This window comes from Rutidosis leptorrhynchoides, chromosome 4 (assembly GCF_046630445.1).
Source record: "Rutidosis leptorrhynchoides isolate AG116_Rl617_1_P2 chromosome 4, CSIRO_AGI_Rlap_v1, whole genome shotgun sequence".
NCBI lineage: Eukaryota > Viridiplantae > Streptophyta > Magnoliopsida > Asterales > Asteraceae > Rutidosis > Rutidosis leptorrhynchoides.
In genome coordinates, this window is record NC_092336.1 from 253,763,655 (window position 1) to 253,786,686 (window position 23,032).

A 23,032-nucleotide genomic window follows, 5' to 3' on the forward strand; every position below is an offset into this window, starting at 1 on the left:
ATTTCGAAGTACTAAAGCATCCGGTACTTTGGATGGGGTTTGTTAGGCCCAATAGATCTATCTTTAGGATTCGCGTCAATTAGGGTGTCTGTTCCCTAATTCTTAGATTACCAGACTTAATAAAAAGGGGCATATTTGATTTCGATAATTCAACCATAGAATGTAGTTTCACGTACTTGTGTCTATTTTGTAAATCATTTATAAAACCTGTATGTATTCTCATCCCAAAAATATTAGATTTTAAAAGTGGGACTATAACTCACTTTCACAGATTTTTACTTCGTCGGGAAGTAAGACTTGGCCACTGGTTGATTCACGAACCTATAACAATATATACATGTATATCAAAGTATGTTCAAAATATATTTACAACACTTTTAATATATTTTGATGTTTTAAGTTTATTAAGTCAGCTGTCCTCGTTAATAATCTACAACTAGTTGTCCACAGTTAGATGTACAGAAATAAATCGATTATTATTATCTTGAATCAATCCACGACCCAGTGTATACGTATCTCAGTATTGATCACAACTCAAACTATATATATTTTGGAATCAACCTCAACCCTGTATAGCTAACTCCAACATTCACATATAGAGTGTCTATGGTTGTTCCGAAATATATATAGATGTGTCGACATGATAGGTCGAAACATTGTATACGTGTCTATGGTATCTCAAGATTACATAATATACAATACAAGTTGATTAAGTTATGGTTGGAATAGATTTGTTACCAATTTTCACGTAGCTAAAATGAGAAAAATTATCCAATCTTGTTTTACCCATAACTTCTTCATTTTAAATCCGTTTTGAGTGAATAAAATTGCTATGGTTTCATATTGAACTCTATTTTATGAATATAAACAGAAAAAGTATAGGTTTATAGTCGGAAAAATAAGTTACAAGTCATTTTTGTAAAGGTAGTCATTTCAGTCGAAAGAACGACGTCTAGATGACCATTTTAGAAAACATACTTCCACTTTGAGTTTAACCATAATTTTTGGATATAGTTTCATGTTCATAATAAAAATCATTTTCTCAGAATAAAAACTTTTAAATCAAAGTTTATCATAGTTTTTAATTAACTAACCCAAAACAGCCCGCGGTGTTACTACGACGGCGTAAATCCGGTTTTACGGTGTTTTTAGTGTTTCCAGGTTTTAAATCATTAAGTTAGCATATCATATAGATATAGAACATGTGTTTAGTTTATTTTAAAAGTCAAGTTAGAAGGATTAACTTTTGTTTGCGAACAAGTTTAGAATTAACTAAACTATGTTCTAGTGATTACAAGTTTAAACCTTCGAATAAGATAGCTTTATATGTATGAATCGAATGATGTTATGAACATCATTACTACCTTAAGTTCCTTGGATAAACCTACTGGAAAATAGAAAAATGGATCTAGCTTCAATGGATCCTTGGATGGCTCGAAGTTCTTGAAGCAGAATCATGACACGAAAACAAGTTCAAGTAAGATCATCACTTGAAATAAGATTGTTATAGTTATAGAAATTGAACCAAAGTTTGAATATGATTATTACCTTGTATTAGAATGATAACCTACTGTAAGAAACAAAAATTTCTTGAGGTTGGATGATCACCTTACAAGATTGGAAGTGAGCTAGCAAACTTGAAAGTATTCTTGATTTTATGAAACTAGAACTTTTGGAATTTATGAAGAACACTTAGAACTTGAAGATAGAACTTGAGAGAGATCAATTAGATGAAGAAAATTGAAGAATGAAAGTGTTTGTAGGTGTTTTTGGTCGTTGGTGTATGGATTAGATATAAAGGATATGTAATTTTGTTTTCATGTAAATAAGTCATGAATGATTACTCATATTTTTGTAATTTTATGAGATATTTCATGCTAGTTGCCAAATGATGGTTCCCACATGTGTTAGGTGACTCACATGGGCTGCTAAGAGCTGATCATTAGAGTGTATATACCAATAGTACATACATCTAAAAGCTGTGTATTGTACGAGTATGAATACGGGTGCATACGAGTAGAATTGTTGATGAAACTGAACGAGGATGTAATTGTAAGCATTTTTGTTAAGTAGAAGTATTTTGATAAGTGTATTGAAGTCTTTCAAAAGTGCATAAATACATATTAAAACACTACATGTATATACATTTTAACTGAGTCGTTAAGTCATCGTTAGTCGTTACATGTAAGTGTTGTTTTGAAACCTTTAGGTTAACGATCTTGTTAAATGTTGTTTACCCAATGTTTATAATATCAAATGAGATTTTAAATTATTATATTATCATGATATTATCATGTATGAATATCTCTTAATATGATATATATATACATTAAATGTCTTTACAACGATAATCGTTACATATATGTCTCGTTTAAAAATCATTAAGTTAGTAGTCTTGTTTTTACATATGTAGTTCATTGTTAATATACTTAATGATATATTTACTTATCATAGTATCATGTTAACTATATATATATATCCATATATATGTCATCATATAGTTTTTACAAGTTTTAATGTTCGTGAATCACCGGTCAACTTGGGTGGTCAATTGTCTATATGAAACATATTTCAATTAATCAAGTCTTAACAAGTTTGATTGCTTAACATGTTGGAAATATTTAATCATGTAAATATCAATCTCAATTAATATATATAAACATGGAAAATTTCGGGTCACTACACATGCTTGTATGATATTGTGTAAAAACTGCATTCAAGAAACTTATTTTGTTGTAACATATTTGTATTGTAAACCATTATGTAATGGTCGTGTGTAAACAGGATATTTTAGATTATCATTATTTGATAATCTACGTAAAGCTTTTTAAACCTTTATTGATGAAATAAAGGTTATGGTTTATTTTAAAATGAATGCAGTCTTTGAAAAACGTCTCATATAGAGGTCAAAACCTCGCAACGAAATCAATTAATATGGAACGTTTTTAATCAATAAAAACGGGACATTTCAGTTGGTATCAGAGCGTTGGTCTTAGAGAACCAGAATTTTGCATTAGTGTGTCTTATCGAGTTTGTTAGGATGCATTAGTGAGTCTGGACTTCGACCGTGTTTACTTGAAAAATGATTGCTTAACAAATTTTGTTGGAAACTATATATTTTTAACATGTGAATATTATGTGATATATTAATCTCTTAACGCGTTTGATATTATGTGATAGATGTCTACCTCTAGAACAAGTCACATTGACTCACCTAATAATAATGAAGAGTCAAATGTAAATTGGAATGATTCGTGGACTGATTCACAAGTTCCCGAAGAGGAACCGGAAGAAGAGTCGGAACCGGAAGAAGAATCGGAACCGGATGAAGAAATAGAACCGGTGGGGGAAATAATAAAAAGGTTAAGTAAAAGAAAATCCTCAACCAACCGACCAAGGTTAATTATGGTCAATGGTGTTTCCGCCAAGGAAGCAAAATATTGGGAGGATTACCAATTCTCCGATGAATCGGATTCTGACGAGAATTCCGATGATGTTATAGAAATTACCCCAACTGAATTTAAAAAGGAAAAAGAAAATAATAAGGGAAAGGGCATAAAAATAGAGAAATCTAATTCCAACCCCGATGAACTTTATATGTATCGTCAACCCCCGAAGTCCTTAAGTTGTAACAATGACCCGGGAACCTCTAAACCACCAGGTTTTTCTAAACCAATGTGGAAAACGACGGATCGTATTAGGGGAACATCATATATCCCTAGAAACTTGGCAAAACGAACCAAAACCGAAGAAGAAGAAACAAGCGAGTCGGAATAAGATAGTTGTATTCGTATGGTGTAATATATGTAATATAGTGTGCTTATGCCTTATGATATATGTAAAAATTGCTTGTATTAATAAGTATTTTTTTTATGAATCTAACTCTTGTCTATTTTACAGTATAAAAACACAAAATGGATAGACAACCCAATATTTTAAGAGACCTACCCGGAGACATGATTGATGAAATCTTGTCTAGAGTCGGTCAGAATTCTTCGGCACAACTATTTAAGGCGAGATCAGTTTGTAAGACATTCGAAGAACGTTCCAAGAATGCCTTGGTTTATAAAAGGCTTTCGTTCGAAAGATGGGGGATATCACATTGGGAAATCCATAAGTTACGATGTGTTTACTTTGACGCATATATTGCGGGGAACCCAAATGCTATTTTACGCAATGGGTTAAGAAATTATTTTGACTCAATATATCCGAATATTGGACTTCGTGATTTAGAAAAAGCGGCTAACATGCAACATAAAGAAGCATGTTATGCTTACGGATTAGTAATGTTCGCTTCTCACCAAAGTGAGAACAAGAACATCGGGCTACAACTATTAAACAAAACGTTCCCACAAGTGACGGAGTCGGTAATTGGGGTAAGAAATGAGGTTTTTAGATTGTTACGGGACTGTTGGACATTACGCAACCCTCTTCCCTTTGACGACGTTACAACACGCTGTCTTATCAACGGCCATAACGGTTATGTTCCACAAGACCAAGGATGGGAAGTAATCCTAGTAAAACCAGAATGCATGACTTGTTTCTGGACGTATGAATTACGTGTCTTTATTGCCTTTGCTGAACGACTTGTGTACTAGCTAGAATTATCTTCACAACCATCTTGTATCAAATTTATTGTGTGCTATATTTCATGCTATATGTAAAATAAGCGGTATTGTAAGTTTGTAAAATATTGTGTAAAAGTTTGAACGCGAAATATTATTATAATCAGTTTTTCATATAGAATTGTAGTAGTTGAATTGTATATTAGCTACTAAGTATGAACTTAACGGGTAGGTACTACCCGAATTTAAACTTATAAAATGCTAATATGAAGAAAAAGCTTTTATAAATGAGTTCATATTATGCTACGAAATACTATTAACTACTCTTAATATTCTGTATGATTAACTTGTTCCATTTGACTATTTTGAAGGAAATGGCACCGACTACTCGACACACCGTGAATATGAATGAAGAGGAATTCCGTACTTTTCTAGCTTCAAACATAGCAGCAGTACAGGCTGCGCTACATACCAACAATAACCTTGGATCTAGCAGTACAGGAAATCGTGTAGGATGCACCTACAAAGAATTCACTGCCTGCAAACCTTTGGAATTTGATGGAACTGAAGGACCGATCGGATTGAAATGGTGGACCGAGAAGGTCGAATCGGTGTTTGCCATAAGTAAGTGTACTGAAGAGGACAAAGTGAAGTACGCTACGCATACCTTCACAGGTTCTGCGTTAACATGGTGGAATACCTATCTAGAGCAAGTGGGACAAGACGATGCATACGCACTACCGTGGTCAGCATTCAAGCACTTGATGAACGAGAAGTACCGTCCCAGAACCGAGGTCAATAAGCTCAAGACAGAACTTAGAGGGTTACGAACCCAAGGATTTGATATTACCACGTACGAAAGACGATTCACAGAATTGTACCTATTGTGTCCGGGAGCATTCGAAGATGAGGAAGAGAAGATCGACGCGTTTGTGAAAGGATTACCGGAAAGAATCCAAGAAGATATAAGTTCACACGAGCCCGCCTCCATACAACAGGCATGTAGAATGGCTCACAAACTAGTGAACCAGATTGAAGAAAGAATTAAAGAACAGACTGCTGAAGAGGCCAATGTGAAGCAAGTCAAAAGAATGTGGGAGGAAAACGGTGATAAGAATCACCAATACAACAACAACAGCAATTACAACAATAATCGCAACAATTATCCCAACAATCGCAACATCAATCGCAACTCTAACAAACGGCCCAACAATAACAACAACAACAACAACAACAACAACAACAACTACAACAATCATCCCAACAACAATAATAACCGCAACAGCAACAACAATCAGAAGCAGCTATGCCAAAGGTGTGAAAAGTATCACTCGGGGTTCTGCACCAAATTTTGCAACAAGTGTAAAAGAAATGGTCATAGCGCGGCGAAGTGTGAGGTATACGGACCAGGGGTTAATAGAACGAAAGGAACAAATGGTGTCGGAACGAGTAATGGCGGAGCAAGTAGTGTTGGAGCAAGTTATGCCAATGTAGTTTGTTATAAATGTGGAAAACCGGGCCACATTATTAGAAATTGCCCGAACCAAGAGAACATGAATGGACAAGGCCGCGGAAGAGTTTTCAATATTAATGCGGCAGAGGCACAGGAAGACCCGGAGCTTGTTACGGGTACGTTTCTTATTGACAATAAATCTGCTTACGTTTTATTTGATTCAGGTGCGGATAGAAGCTATATGAGTAGAGATTTTTGTGCTAAATTAAGTTGTCCATTGACGCCTTTGGATAGTAAATTTTTACTCGAATTAGCAAATGGTAAATTAATTTCAGCAGATAATATATGTCGGAATCGAGAAATTAAACTGGTTAGCAAAACATTTAAGATTGATTTGATACTAGTAGAGTTAGGGACTTTTGATGTGATAATCGGTATGGACTGGTTGAAAGAAGTGAAAGCAGAGATCGTTTGTTACAAAAATGCAATTCGCATTATACGAGAAAAAGGAAAACCCTTAATGGTGTACGGAGAAAAGGGCAACACGAAGCTACATCTTATTAGTAATTTGAAGGCACAAAAACTAATAAGAAAAGGTTGCTATGCTATTCTAGCACACGTCGAAAAAGTACAAACTGAAGAAAAGAGCATCAATGATGTTCCCATTGCAAAAGAATTTCCCGATGTATTTCCGAAAGAATTACCGGGATTACCCCCACATCGATCCGTTGAATTTCAAATAGATCTTGTACCAGGAGCTGCACCAATAGCTCGTGCTCCTTACAGACTCGCACCCAGCGAGATGAAAGAACTGCAAAGCCAATTACAAGAACTTTTAGAGCGTGGTTTCATTCGACCAAGCACATCACCGTGGGGAGCTCCTGTTTTGTTTTTCAAGAAGAAAGATGGTACATTCAGGTTGTGTATCGACTACCGAGAGTTGAACAAACTTACCATCAAGAACCGCTACCCACTACCGAGAATCGACGACTTATTTGATCAACTACAAGACTCGTCTGTTTATTCAAAGATTGACTTACGTTCCGGGTATCATCAAATGCGGGTGAAAGAAGATGATATTCCAAAGACTGCTTTCAGAAAACGTTACGGTCATTATAAGTTTATGGTCATGCCGTTTCATTTAACTAATGCACCAGCTGTGTTCATGGACCTTATGAACCGAGTGTGTGGACCATACTTTGACAAGTTTGTCATTGTTTTCATTGATGACATACTTATTTACTCAAAGAATGACCAAGAACATGGTGAACATTTGAGAAAGGTGTTAGAAGTATTGAGGAAGGAAGAATTGTACGCTAAGTTTTCAAAGTGTGCATTTTGGTTGGAAGAAGTTCAATTCCTCGGTCACATAGTGAACAAAGAAGGTATTAAGGTGGATCCGGCAAAGATAGAAACTGTTGAAAAGTGGGAAACCCCGAAAACTCTGAAACACATACGCCAATTTTAGGACTAGCTGGTTACTACAGAAGGTTCATCCAAGACTTTTCCAGAATAGCAAAACCCTTAACTGCATTATCGCATAAAGGGAAGAAATTTGAATGGAATGATGAACAAGAGAAAGCGTTTCAGTTATTGAAGAAAAAGCTAACTACGGCACCTACATTGTCATTGCCTGAAGGGAATGATGATTTTGTGATTTATTGTGACGCATCAAAGCAAGGTCTCGGTTGTGTATTAATGCAACGAACGAAGGTGATTGCTTATGCGTCTAGACAATTGAAGATTCACGAACAAAATTATACGACGCATGATTTGGAATTAGGCGCGGTTGTTTTTGCATTAAAGACTTGGAGGCACTACTTATATGGGGTCAAAAGTATTATATATACCGACCACAAAAGTCTTCAACACATATTTAATCAGAAACAACTGAATATGAGGCAGCGTAGGTGGATTGAATTATTGAATGATTACGAATTTGAGATTCGTTACCACCCGGGGAAGGCAAATGTGGTAGCCGATGCCTTGAGCAGGAAGGACAGAGAGCCCATTCGAGTAAAATCTATGAATATAATGATTCATAATAACCTTACTACTCAAATAAAGGAGGCGCAACAAGGAGTTTTAAAAGAGGGAAATTTAAAGGATGAAATACCCAAAGGATCGGAGAAGCATCTTAATATTCGGGAAGACGGAACCCGGTATAGGGCTGAAAGGATTTGGGTACCAAAATTTGGAGATATGAGAGAAATGGTACTTAGAGAAGCTCATAAAACCAGATACTCAATACATCCTGGAACGGGGAAGATGTACAAGGATCTCAAGAAACATTTTTGGTGGCCGGGTATGAAAGCCGATGTTGCTAAATACGTAGGAAAATGTTTGACGTGTTCTAAGGTCAAAGCTGAGCATCAGAAACCATCAGGTCTACTTCAACAACCCGAAATCCCGGAATGGAAATGGGAAAACATTACCATGGATTTCATCACTAAATTGCCAAGGACTGCAAGTGGTTTTGATACTATTTGGGTAATAGTTGATCGTCTCACCAAATCAGCACACTTCCTGCCAATAAGAGAAGATGACAAGATGGAGAAGTTAGCACGACTGTATTTGAAAGAAGTCGTCTCCAGACATGGAATACCAATCTCTATTATCTCTGATAGGGATGGTAGATTTATTTCAAGATTCTGGCAGACATTACAGCAAGCATTAGGAACTCGTCTAGACATGAGTACTGCCTATCATCCACAAACTGATGGGCAGAGCGAAAGGACGATACAAACGCTTGAAGACATGCTACGAGCATGTGTTATTGATTTCGGAAACAGTTAGGATCGACATCTACTGTTAGCAGAATTTTCCTACAACAACAGCTACCATTCAAGCATTGAGATGGCGCCGTTTGAAGCACTTTATGGTAGAAAGTGCAGGTCTCCGATTTGTTGGAGTGAAGTGGGGGATAGACAGATTACGGGTCCGGAGATTATACAAGAAACTACCGAGAAGATCATCCAAATTCAACAACGGTTGAAAACCGCCCAAAGTCGACAAAAGAGCTACGCTGACATTAAAAGAAAAGATATAGAATTTGAAATTGGAGAGATGGTCATTCTTAAAGTTGCACCTTCGAAAGGCGTTGTTCGATTTGGTAAACGAGGGAAATTAAATCCAAGGTATATTGGACCATTCAAGATTATTGATCGTGTCGGACCAGTAGCTTACCGACTTGAGTTACCTCAACAACTCGCGGCTGTACATAACACATTCCACGTCTCGAATTTGAAGAAATGTTTTGCTAAAGAAGATCTCACTATTCCGTTAGATGAAATCCAAATCAACGAAAAACTTCAATTCATCGAAGAACCCGTCGAAATAATGGATCGTGAGGTTAAAAGACTTAAGCAAAACAAGATACCAATTGTTAAGGTTCGATGGAATGCTCGTAGAGGACCCGAGTTCACCTGGGAGCGTGAAGATCAGATGAAGAAGAAATACCCGCATCTATTTCCAGAAGATTCGTCAACACCTTCAACAGCTTAAAATTTCGGGACCAAATTTATTTAACGGGTAGGTACTGTAGTTACCCGAACTTTTCCATGTTTATATATATTAATTGAGGTTGATATTTACATGATTAAATGTTTCCAACATGTTAAGCAATCAAACTTGTTAAGACTTGATTAATTGAAATATGTTTCATATAGACAATTGACCACCCAAGTTGACCGGTGATTCACGAACGTTAAAACCTGTAAAAACTATATGATAACATATATATGGATATATATATATAGTTAACATGATACTATGATAAGTAAACATATCATTAACTATATTAACAATGAACTACATATGTAAAAACAAGACTACTAACTTAATGATTTTTAAACGAGACATATATGTAACGATTATCGTTGTAAAGACATTTAATGTATATATATCATATTAAGAGATATTCATACATGATAATATCATGATAATATAATAATTTAAAATCTCATTTGATATTATAAACATTGGGTTAACAACATTTAACAAGATCGTTAACCTAAAGGTTTCAAAACAACACTTACATGTAATGACTAACGATGACTTAACGACTCAGTTAAAATGTATATACATGTAGTGTTTTAATATATATTTATACACTTTTAAAAGACTTCAATACACTTATAAAAATACTTCTACTTAACAAAAATGCTTACAATTACATCCTCGTTCAGTTTCATCAACAATTCTACTCGTATGCACCCGTATTCGTACTCGTACAATACACAGCTTTTAGATGTATGTACTATTGGTATATACACTCCAATGATCAGCTCTTAGTAGCCCATGTGAGTCACCTAACACATGTGGGAACCATCATTTGGCAACTAGCATGAAATATCTCATAAAATTACAAAAATATGAGTAATCATTCATGACTTATTTACATGAAAACAAAATTACATATCCTTTATATCTAATCCATACACCAACGACCAAAAACACCTACAAACACTTTCATTCTTCAATTTTCTTCATATAATTGATCTCTCTCAAGTTCTATCTTCAAGTTCTAAGTGTTCTTCATAAATTCCAAAAGTTCTAGTTTCATAAAATCAAGAATACTTTCAAGTTTGCTAGCTCACTTCCAATCTTATAAGGTGATCATCCAACCTCAAGAAATCTTTGTTTCTTACAGTAGGTTATCATTCTAATACGAGGTAATAATCATATTCAAACTTTTGTTCAATTTCTATAACTATAACAATCTTATTTCAAGTGATGATCTTACTTGAACTTGTTTTCGTGTCATGATTCTGCTTCAAGAACTTCGAGCCATCCAAGGATCCGTTGAAGCTAGATCCATTTTTCTCTTTTCTAGTAGATTTATCCAAGGAACTTAAGGTAGTAATGATATTCATAACATCATTCGATTCATATATATAAAGCTATCTTATTCGAAGGTTTAAACTTGTAATCACTAGAACATAGTTTAGTTAATTCTAAACTTGTTCGAAAACAAAAGTTAATCCTTCTAACTTGACTTTTAAAATCAACTAAACACATTTTCTATATCTATATGATATGCTAACTTAATGATTTAAAACCTGGAAACACGAAAAACACCGTAAGACCGGATTTACGCCGTCGTAGTAACACCGCGGGCTGTTTTGGGTTAGTTAATTAAAAACTATGATAAACTTTGATTTAAAAGTTATTATTCTGAGAAAATGATTTTTATTATGAACATGAAACTATATCCAAAAATTATGGCTAAACTCAAAGTGGAAGTATGTTTTCTAAAATGGTCATCTAGACGTCGTTCTTTCGACTGAAATGACTACCTTTACAAAAATGACTTGTAACTTATTTTTCCGACTATAAACCTATACTTTTTCTGTTTAGATTCATAAAATAGAGTTCAATATGAAACCATAGCAATTTGATTCACTCAAAACGGATTTAAAATGAAGAAGTTATGGGTAAAACAAGATTGGATAATTTTTCTCATTTTAGCTACGTGAAAATTGGTAACAAATCTATTCCAACCATAACTTAATCAACTTGTATTGTATATTATGTAATCTTGAGATACCATAGACACGTATACAATGTTTCGACCTATCATGTCGACACATCTATATATATTTCGGAACAACCATAGACACTCTATATGTGAATGTTGGAGTTAGCTATACAGGGTTGAGGTTGATTCCAAAATATATATAGTTTGAGTTATGATCAATACTGAGATACGTATACACTGGGTCGTGGATTGATTCAAGATAATATTTATCGATTTATTTCTGTACATCTAACTGTGGACAACTAGTTGTAGGTTACTAACGAGGACATCTGACTTAATAAACTTAAAACATCAAAATATATTAAAAGTGTTGTAAATATATTTTGAACATACTTTGATATATATGTATATATTGTTATAGGTTCGTGAATCAACCAGTGGCCAAGTCTTACTTCCCGACGAAGTAAAAATCTGTGAAAGTGAGTTATAGTCCCACTTTTAAAATCTAATATTTTTGGGATGAGAATACATGCAGGTTTTATAAATGATTTACAAAATAGACACAAGTACGTGAAACTACATTCTATGGTTGAATTATCGAAATCGAATATGCCCCTTTTTATTAAGTCTGGTAATCTAAGAATTAGGGAACAGACACCCTAATTGACGCGAATCCTAAAGATAGATCTATTGGGCCTAACAAACCCCATCCAAAGTACCGGATGCTTTAGTACTTCAAAATTTATATCATATCCGAAGGGTGTCCCGGAATGATGGGGATATTCTTATATATGCATCTTGTTAATGTCGGTTACCAGGTGTTCACCATATGAATGAATTTTATCTCTATGTATGGGATGTGTATTGAAATATGAAATCTTGTGGTCTATTATTATGATTTGATATATATAGGTTAAACCTATAAATCACCAACATTTTTGTTGACGTTTAAAGCATGTTTATTCTCAGGTGATTATTAAGAGCTTCCGCTGTCGCATACTTAAATAAGGACGAGATTTGGAGTCCATGCTTGTATGATATTGTGTAAAAACTGCATTCAAGAAACTTATTTTGTTGTAACATATTTGTATTGTAAACCATTATGTAATGGTCATGTGTAAACAGGATATTTTAGATTATCATTATTTGATAATCTATGTAAAGCTTTTTAAACCTTTATTGATGAAATAAAGGTTATGGTTTGTTTTAAAATGAATGCAGTCTTTGAAAAACGTCTCATATAGAGGTCAAAACCTCGCAACGAAATCAATTAATATGGAATGTTTTTAATCAATAAGAATGGGACATTTCAGTATACATGACAAAATATTTCATTATTTCTATTCGCCCATAAATCTCGTGAGAACCGCCTAATTAAACAAATGTGTAAAACTCCCGATGATAAACAGAGTATCTGTATTTCAGAGTTTACAAGTTGAAGTAAGATCGTGAAAGATCGAGTAAAGGACTTGAATCTCCGTGCGACATTTCACCAACAAATGTTACGGGGTCATGAAAACCAATGAGTTAAATGTTGTTTTGAATATTATCAGGACATTAGTCCTTGGCCAAAACTCTTCCCGAGCGAAGCTGTTGCTAACAAGCGAGTTATGAAGGATAGAGCATGAGATAGATATTCTGGTTAAAACGAGCTTCTCGTATATCAACTAATAAGATAATGAATATTTTCCCTACCCATGTAATACATCGAAATTTCTAAATGAGTACTGTAAAAATTTTATTTGAATCGCTTTCTATTCCACATGTCACAATATTGGGACTTCCTTATGAATTAACGTAATATAATCACGTTGGCCTGACGCCATTATATTTCACTAACTCATAGTTCCATTCCAATATCACTACATGAGGTCAGGACACGCGATCAACCTCGAATTTCCACACAATTTCTCTAAAACGATTTCTTAAACAATGTGCTAAGGATAGCACAAGAGACAAAAACATCAAAAGTAATGAATAGGAGTAACGATGACATAAAAATGTCTTCAAAGTACCAAGAATCTCTAAAAGTCAAGAATGACGTTTTTCGGTTCAAAAACCAAAGCAAATAGGCACAACGGCACAAAGGCACGTAATATAACAAGAATGTTATATACCTAAACATAATAGCTGACATTGAAATGTCGAGCATTTAGAAGTCAAGAATGACATCTCGCGTAATATAACTCAAACATTATATATACTTAACCATAACAGATGACATAGAAATGTCGAGAATTTCAGAAGTCAAGAATGACATCCCTCGGTTTCACTACCCGAGGTGTTCTTATAAGGATAAGTTAGCATGAGTCGGAGAATTCATTTAAGTCGGAATGGGAGTTCCTCCCGGATTCAGAACATAATTGGAATGTATGTATGATAACAATATACATACCAATACGATACAAATAATCACATATAATAATATATTATAGGCCGGGCTGTAGACTAGACTCACTAATGCACCCTATTGACTCGGGTAACGACATCAATGCAGCCTAATTCCCTACAACCAAGGCTCTGATACCAACTTTAACGACCCGTCAAAGTACACTTGACAACCATCGTTATCTTGGTCCCGCAGCTTGATCATAACTCTATATGAATTTAATAAATAACCTTGCATTCTTTATTTAAAAATGATTTCCTATAAAGGAAACCTATCAAAATATGTAAGTTTAAAAAAACCATACACTATTACTTAACCAAAAGTTGACCTAAACAAAGTCAACAACATCCACTATTAAATGTATCAAAATAGAATGCAAGTTAATGTTTAACAAAAGCTGCCATCATAAATATGCAGACTCTCTAAGCACAGCGGAAGCAATCAATCATGAACCTGAGAATAAAACATGCGAGTAATTGTCAATAAAAATGTTGAGTGAATTATAGGTTTAATATTACAAACAATATTTAATTTAAACCATAAAAATTTATGTTTGAAAACATAAAAACTCCTTTTTGGACCACAAAATTATATGCTAGAAAACATATAATAAAACATTATTCCATTTTCCGTGAGCCACCTGGTAACCACTTAACCCTTTATTTACCCTTGCCAAACACAATAAATAATATACACCGAACAAGTGTATCTACAACAAAATACGAAGTACTAAACATTTTGATTATAAATTGCTAGCGCGACTAGCTCGAAATTGGGTTGTCAAACCCGATAGATCTATCCATAGGATTCGCGTTCACCAGTAGAAACCAGTGATTACAGTTACCAGACTAGGGAATATTTTTGTTCAACTCACAATGAATAATTTAAACCAACTTCCACATGTGTCCAAAATATAAAATAAATTGCATGTATTCTCATCCCAGAAGATTTAAAATAGAGAGATTTGACTATAACTCACCTTAATAGTAACGAAGTAACCAACACAATTAAGTGAACATCAAATGTAGTACAGTGATCAGGAATGATCACAACGCCAACCTATAAATAAAGCAGGTCGATATAAATAACTAACTTAGGTCAAGTCTTAGTATGATAGCTATTGTACATGTTGCAAGTAGTCATAGAACAATACTGAATATGCATCGGTTTGATCAGAACAGCTTACGGACACACACTTTCTATTTTTAGAAAGTTTCTATTTTTAGCAGGTTTCCATTTTTGGAAAGTTTCTATTTTCGGAAAGTTTCTATTTTTGGAAAGTTTCTATTTTTGGAAAGTTTCTATTTTTGGAAAGTTTATAAGTTAGGAAAGTTTCCTTAATTAGAAAGTCAACAAAAGTCAACTGAAAGTCAAAGTCAACCGAAAGTCAACTCAAAAGTCAACCTTGGTCAAACATGGTCAATGTAAATTTTAAAAGTGTAAGTTATAATAATAATATAAGTTATAACGTTTATTAAAGTTAAATATGTCTAATTATGTCATAAAATAACTTTAATTAAATTAAAATGAATTATTAAAGTTAATATAAGTTTAAATGATATAATTAATATAACATAAGTATTTAATTAATTAATTAAATATTAGTCATAATATAAATATTATTAATTAATAATAAATTTTAAATCATATCATATGTATTATTAATTAATAATGAATTATTAATCATATCATAAGTTTCTAATTATAATGATTAAATCATAAATATTTAATAATTAAATTATAATTAAATAATAACTAAGCCTTATAATAATTAAATAATTAATTAATCCTTATTATAAGTCTTATAATAGTAATCTCATAATATAAGTTTAATACTTATCATAAGTATTTTCCATTAATAATAAAAGTATTATTAATCATATGTTTAATTAAAATGTTAATTAAATCATAAGTATTAATTAAATGATATAATAAATATATATCATAAGTCTTAAATAATAATAATTATTTTTTTATCATAAGTAATTAAATAATAATGAAATCCATTATTTATATCATAAGTATAATAATTAGTCACAAGTTTTAAATCAAAAGTTCATCGGGTCGTATCCTGAGCCCCGGGTGTCGGTTTTCGGCGAGCCTTACATATATGTCCACCTAAGCAAACCACCCGACACTTTGGTACACTCAAGGACACCCCAAGAACAGTTCACAAGTCGTGATGTACAGCCGTTACACTACTTGGAACTTCAATTCAATCAACAACGTGTTTTAGACGTAACGGGTGATTCGTGGCTCGGATTGAGATGACCCGAACATGAAAGTTTGCCCCACCATCAGTCCTAACACACTAAAACACCATAAAGTCACCAAATATGGTCACAAAGTCGGAACAAACCTGGTTCATACTAAAATCACATTTCAATCTTAACAAAATACCACTTTAATCATATCTAGGGCTCCGGGAATCGAAACGACATGAATCCGGAGTCTAAAATTAATGTCTTGATGAGAGGAACTCATCTAGATACTTTATTTTAACTTTTATATCAGTCACAATTGAAGAAACATACGAAAAAGCTGCTGTCCCAATTATATCAAACCGAAAACATATGTTTACGAGTAATTCTATGCATACAAACACCATTACAACAACAAGTAATCATCATACTATCAATATAACATCAAAATACAGAAAAGTAAAGAAAAAAATTAAAAATCTAGGGTTAGGGTTTATACCCTAATCAAGAATTGAAAGATGTAATCGTGTAGAGGAGATCGCGTAGAATCCGATTATGCTAATGAATTGATGATCCAAGCTATATTTTTAATTGATGATGATGGTTTATGGTGCTGTAGGTGACGGCTCAAATGGGAGAAAAAGGGAGGAAGAGAGCAAATATCTAAATTAGGTTTGTGATAAAAAGTGGAATGTAAAAATAAAATGGAAAAATGGGAAAATCAAGGGAGTATACTCCCCCCTCCCCATGGATTCGGCCAAAAACTGAATGGGGTGGGCCCCACATGGCCCACAATTATAAATGATGAAATCCTTATGTCCCGAACGCTCGATCGAAGCCCGAAACGAGAAAACGCTACTACGCGATAGATTTTTAGGAGAGATAACAAATACGCGACGAATAAAATGTATAAACACTAAATATGATCATATGACATTAAAATATCATATTTAAAATAATTAGGACTTAAAAATCCCAAAAGCTCGACCGTTGGTTTGAAAACCGAAAATATTCGCCGGATAGAAATCCGCGACACGTAGAAACGTAAAATTAAAGATATGAATACAAATATTCATATAACACATAATAATTAATATATTATTACAAAAATAATAATATAGGTCATAGAAATGACGTGGCACAAATAACAGTTAACGATCGTTAAATAATTAATGGTAAAAGATAACAGAAAAAGTAGGGTCGTTACACGTTGATCAAGTGTTATTATATTATACTAACTCATGCTTCAATTCCCAACACTACTTCCAAAACATCCATTTTTTTTTTTTGAAATTTTCAGAATTTAGAAACTAAAATAGTTTCTTTTATGATGTAACACAGATACCGCGAAGAGATAAATAATTTCGGATAATAATAGTTACGAAAATATCTTCAGAAATATCGAGGATATTTATAATGAAAGATTCGATGATGTTTTAGAATTTTTAAAATATCTGGAATCAAAGGATGTTGCAGAAAATTTGTCTTTGAAGGTTTAGAATAAGGAGTAAGGTATTCGCTAACGATTTCAGCAGACACTGAATCATTTGGATTCTTTGAAGTTAGATTTCGTCTTTGTGATTTGTCCACAGCCTCCTTCATGGTTTGTTTAACCGTTTTTCAGTACAAAATTTTCTCTTTTTCTGTGCTTTTCCAACACACTGCTCTTTATTATCAAACTTTCGACTGTTAAAGTCGTTTACAGTTTTTGCTGCTTCATCAGCATTTTTCCAAAATTCGGAGAACTAGTTTCGCAGTTTGGGGTGTTTTTCGTTACGTGATGTGTGCGAGGCGTACTAGGAAATAGTTATATTTTTACTACGAAAAACTATTAAATACGATACAATTTTACACAAGTTATTTATTTATTTATAGAGTGGATATACCTAAACCTTGCTACAACACTTATAGGCAGTGTACCTAATCGTACAGTAGTGTAATTTTTAGTAAGTCCGGTTCGTTCCACAGGGAGACTTAGCCAAGTTTAACGCTATATTTTTAACTTATAATTGTAAAAATACAAAAATATATATAAGTAGTATTATTATTATAAAAGGGGGTTTTTACAGTTTAATAACCGGTTTATCGATTTTAAAACTTTAGTCGCAGTTAAAACCTAATGTAAAATATTAAAAATAAATATAACTTAATTTTAAGCGTAAAGTAAATAACGATAATGAAATTGCGATAAATAAAAATGCAATAAATAAAAATGACGATAATTAAAGAGTACGATAATTAAAAGTGCAATTAAATACAATGACAGTAAATAAAAGTGCGATAATTAAAAGTGCAATTAAATACGAAATAAAGAAATTTTGCTTATTTAAACTTCCGTAATCATGATGTTCGACGTGTTGTTTTTAGTTTATTCCCATGGGTTAATTGTCCTTTGTCCTGGATTATTCGATATGTCTATACGGATTTGTCCATAATAGTCCATCAGTCATAATCATAAAGTGCGAAAGTCTTCGTCAAATTATTCTTATTCCCAAAGTCAAATATTTCAACTAATTGGGAATTCGAATTGTAACAAGGTCTTAATACTTTGTTTAATGAATACACCAGGTTATCGACTGTATGTAGACCAAGGTTTTAATACTTTGTTAACAATTAAACCAATTACACTTGAATGTGATCCACCCCTGTTTCAACAAGTTTATTTACTATTAATCCAGTTCTGTGTCCGGTAAAATGAACAATTATTGGTATTTATAGATATCCCGCCCACCGTGCCCAGTCAAGCGTATGTGGTTATATATAATTACGTCAAATTATAAGTCTATATATTAAATTAACGAGGTATCTTTTATTTAATATAAAGCCCATTAATAGCCCATAGTCTAATTTCCACAAGTGTCGTTCTTTTATCCAAACCCCAATTATGGTCCAAAGCCCAATTACCCAATTTTAGTATTTAGCCCAACATCACGATTACTTCGGCATTAAATAAGCATAATAATAACTTAGCTACGAGACATTAATTTAAAAAGGTTGAACATAACTTACAATGATTAAAAATAGCGTAGCGTTACACGGACAGAATTTCGACTTACACCCTTACAACATTCGCTAACATACCCTTATTATTAGAATTTAAAATTAAAATTAAAATTAAAATTAAAATATGATATATATATATATATATATATATATATATATATATATATATATATATATATATATATATATATATATATATTATGAGTGAGTAAGAAGGAAGAAAAAGATGTTGTTAAAATTTCGTCCAAAACTCGCGAACTTTATAGGACCTGACCTGTCACTGTTCACCATGCGATCGCATGGAGTTATAGCCTCCAGGCCATGCGATCGCATGGCCCCTTTTTCCAGCTCACAAGAGTTTGTTTGCATTCTGCCGACGGTTTATATAAATATATATAATATATAAATAATTTTAAGAATTATTTAAATATTATATTATATTTATGTGCATAGTTGACTTGTAATTTTAAGTCCGTTGCGTCGAGCGTTGAGAGTTGACTCTGGTCCCGGTTCCGGATTTTCGAACGTCCTTTCGTATAATTTAATATCTTGTACTTTGCGTTCCGCAACTTGTACTCTTGTCATTTTTAGACGTTTCTCATCAATAATTTGAACCACTTGGGTTGTATCTTGTACATTTGAGCTTTTTGGACGTTTGCGTCTTCAAATCTTCTTCAAATCTTCGTTTTCGCCTTTTATCTTCGCACTTATTTATTTAAACGAATATTACTTGAAAATAGAACAATTGCAACTGAAAACTTTTCATATTGGAAGGATATTGCGCCTAATATATGTTCAATTTCGGTTCAACGACCTAGTTTTCAACTCACGATGAATTTTAAAAATCATATTTTTAACTTAGTGAAATAAAGTAAATTTTTGTTTTTAAATTCACACCAAACTTTAATTTAAAATGCATAAAATTAAAAATTCATATTAAAAATTCACACCAAACTTATATTATATTTTTGTTTTATACATACAAACTTATATTAAAAACATAAAATTTTCAAATATTTACAAACTTAAATATATTGATTTTAAAAGTTTACAATAATAATTTAATATTAATATATTAATTTTAAAAACAAAGTAAAAATAAAAACTAAAAATCTTTTTGGTCTTTTATCCCACTTTAATCAATCAAATATTATCAAAAATATACGCCCCTCTTTTCGGTAAAGTAATTTCTGCAATATTACCTAGTTTTACTCCTGACGAATTTTTAAAATATTTTGGGTTGATTGATTAAAGATATTTATACTTTAAGAATAAACGGTAAATTTCGCAGTGATGTAATAAATTTTTGTATGATATCAATAATTTCAGTCGCAAAACCTAATTTTATTGAGTATCAATTTAATACTTTATAGCGAACAATTTAGCGTTTATTATTAAAAGCAATAAAATAAAAATAAAAACTGTACATACTTACCTGTGAGATAGAATTCTCAGTGACCTGCTTAAGCCCACTTATAAGATAGTCGGACTAATTGGTTTTCCATAGCTACATAGGCATAACCTCGAGCATTCAACGATTTTTCTTCGAAACATATGAACGGTCCTTCTCTGCATAAAGTAACGAACTCAGTATTGGAATATGTCTGATTCGTCGAGCATTTTCCTTCGTGTGACAATTTTCTGTATTTGTAACATCTTTCAAGGTGTCGTGCTCTTCTTTTCGCTGCGGATTTTGATTTTTCCTTACCAAAATGTAACTTATTATGATCGTTTCTGAGTTCTTTTCTTACTCCGTCCAATTTGGGTCTTATTAATGATACCAGGTCACTCGGGAGTGTGTCATTATTACGTTTAGTGATCAAAGCGTGTAGCATTAGACCATGGTTCAGATCAAAGGAATTCTTCATCTCGTAAAACCTAAAAAAATAAAAATTCAGAATGGGGAGAAAAGACTAGTTCTTTAGGGTCTGCTAGGGAAAGATCATTCGGATTCCATTCTCGAGAACTACACGAAAACAGAATATCTAACTCTAACAAAAATACATATTACCCTAAAAAGATTCGAACCTCCTCACACTTAGTTAGATGTGGTGTTGAAATTGTGATTAACGTTATTTTCAATTTCCATCGGACCATGTATGTAATGTTTAACTCTGTGACCATTAACTTTAAATTCAATCCCATTTGAATTTATTAACTCTATTGTTCTGTATGGGAAAACTCTTTTGACTATAAATGGTCCAGACCATCTTGATTTCAATTTTCCAGGAAATAGCTTGAATCGTGAATTGAAAAGAAGAACTCTGTCTCTTTCCTTAAATTCTTTTGAACTTCTGATTCTTTTATCATGCCATTTCTTCGTTCTTTCTTTATAGATTAACGAATTTTCATATGCTTCATGTCTTAATTCTTCTAATTCATTTAATTGACTTAACCGTAGACGTCCAGCTTCATGTAAATCAAGATTACATGTCTTCAAAGCCCAAAATGCTTTGTGTTCAATTTCTACTGGAAGATGACATGCTTTTCCGTAAACGAGTTTAAAAGGTGTGGTTCCAATTGGAGTTTTGTAGGCTGTTCTAAAATCCCAGAGTGCATCCTCCAATTTCATGGACCATTCCTTCGGATTTGATCCTACGGTTTTCTCTAGAATACATTTTAAAGCTCGGTTGGTATTTTCAACTTGTCCACTTGTCTGTGGATGATAAGCAGTGGAGATTTTATGAGTTACTCCATATCTTTTAAGAACTTTCTCAAGTTGATTGTTACAAAAATGAGTACCCCGATCACTTATTAAAGCTTTTGGTGTTCCAAACCTAGCAAAAAGACGTTTTAAAAAGTTAACTACAACTCGTGCATCGTTAGTTGGGAGAGCTTGTGCTTCCGCCCATTTAGATACATAATCAATGGCAACGAGAATGTAGAGATTATTATGAGATTTTGGAAATGGACCCATAAAGTCAATACCCCAAATGTCAAATACTTCACATACTTGAATGACATTTTGTGGCATTTCATCACGTTGACTTATTTTTCCGGCCCTTTGACAAGCATCACATGATTTGCAAAGAAGGTGTGCGTCTTTGAAAATTGTAGGCCAATAGAATCCAGCATCGTAAACTTTTCTTGCTGTGAGTTGAGGCCCATAATGCCCCCCTGTTGGTCCTGTGTGATAATGGTTTAAGATTTGACTGGCTTCATCTCCGAATACACATCGGCGTATTATTCCATCGGGACAACTTTTAAACAAATGTGGATCTTCCCAGAAATAGTGTTTTATATCACAAAAGAATATCTTTCGTTTTTGGTACGACAATCCTTTTTCAAGGAATCCACATAATAAGTAGTTTGCATAATCTGCAAACCATGGAATTTCATTATAATCTATCTTCAATAGATATTCATCAGGAAAGTTGTCTTGTATGGCCGATTCATTTAGAACTTCTAATTCAGGATTTTCAAGACGAGAAAGATGATCAGCGGCTAGATTTTCTGCTCCCTTTTTATCTCGGATTTCAATATCGAACTCTTGTAAGAGTAAGATCCAACGGATTAATCTTGGTTTGGCATCTTGTTTTGAAAATAGGTATCTAAGAGCAGAATGGTCGGTATAGACCACCGTTTTAGCTAGAACGAGATATGAACAAAATTTGTCAAAAGCAAAGACAATAGCAAGAAGTTCTTTTTCAGTAGTTGTGTAATTCATTTGTGCTCCTTGTAATGTCTTACTAGCGTAATAAATAGGTTGAAATCGTTTTTCAATCCTTTGTCCTAAAACGGCTCCCATTGCAAAATCACTTGCATCGCACATTAGTTCAAACGGTAGATTCCAATTTGGAGTTATCATGATCGGCGCATTAGTGAGTTTTTCTTTAAGAATATTAAAAGATTTGATGCATTCATCTGAAAAGATGAATGGAGCATCCTTTTCTAGGAGTTTATTCATAGGAGTGACAATTTTAGAAAAATCTTTTATGAAAC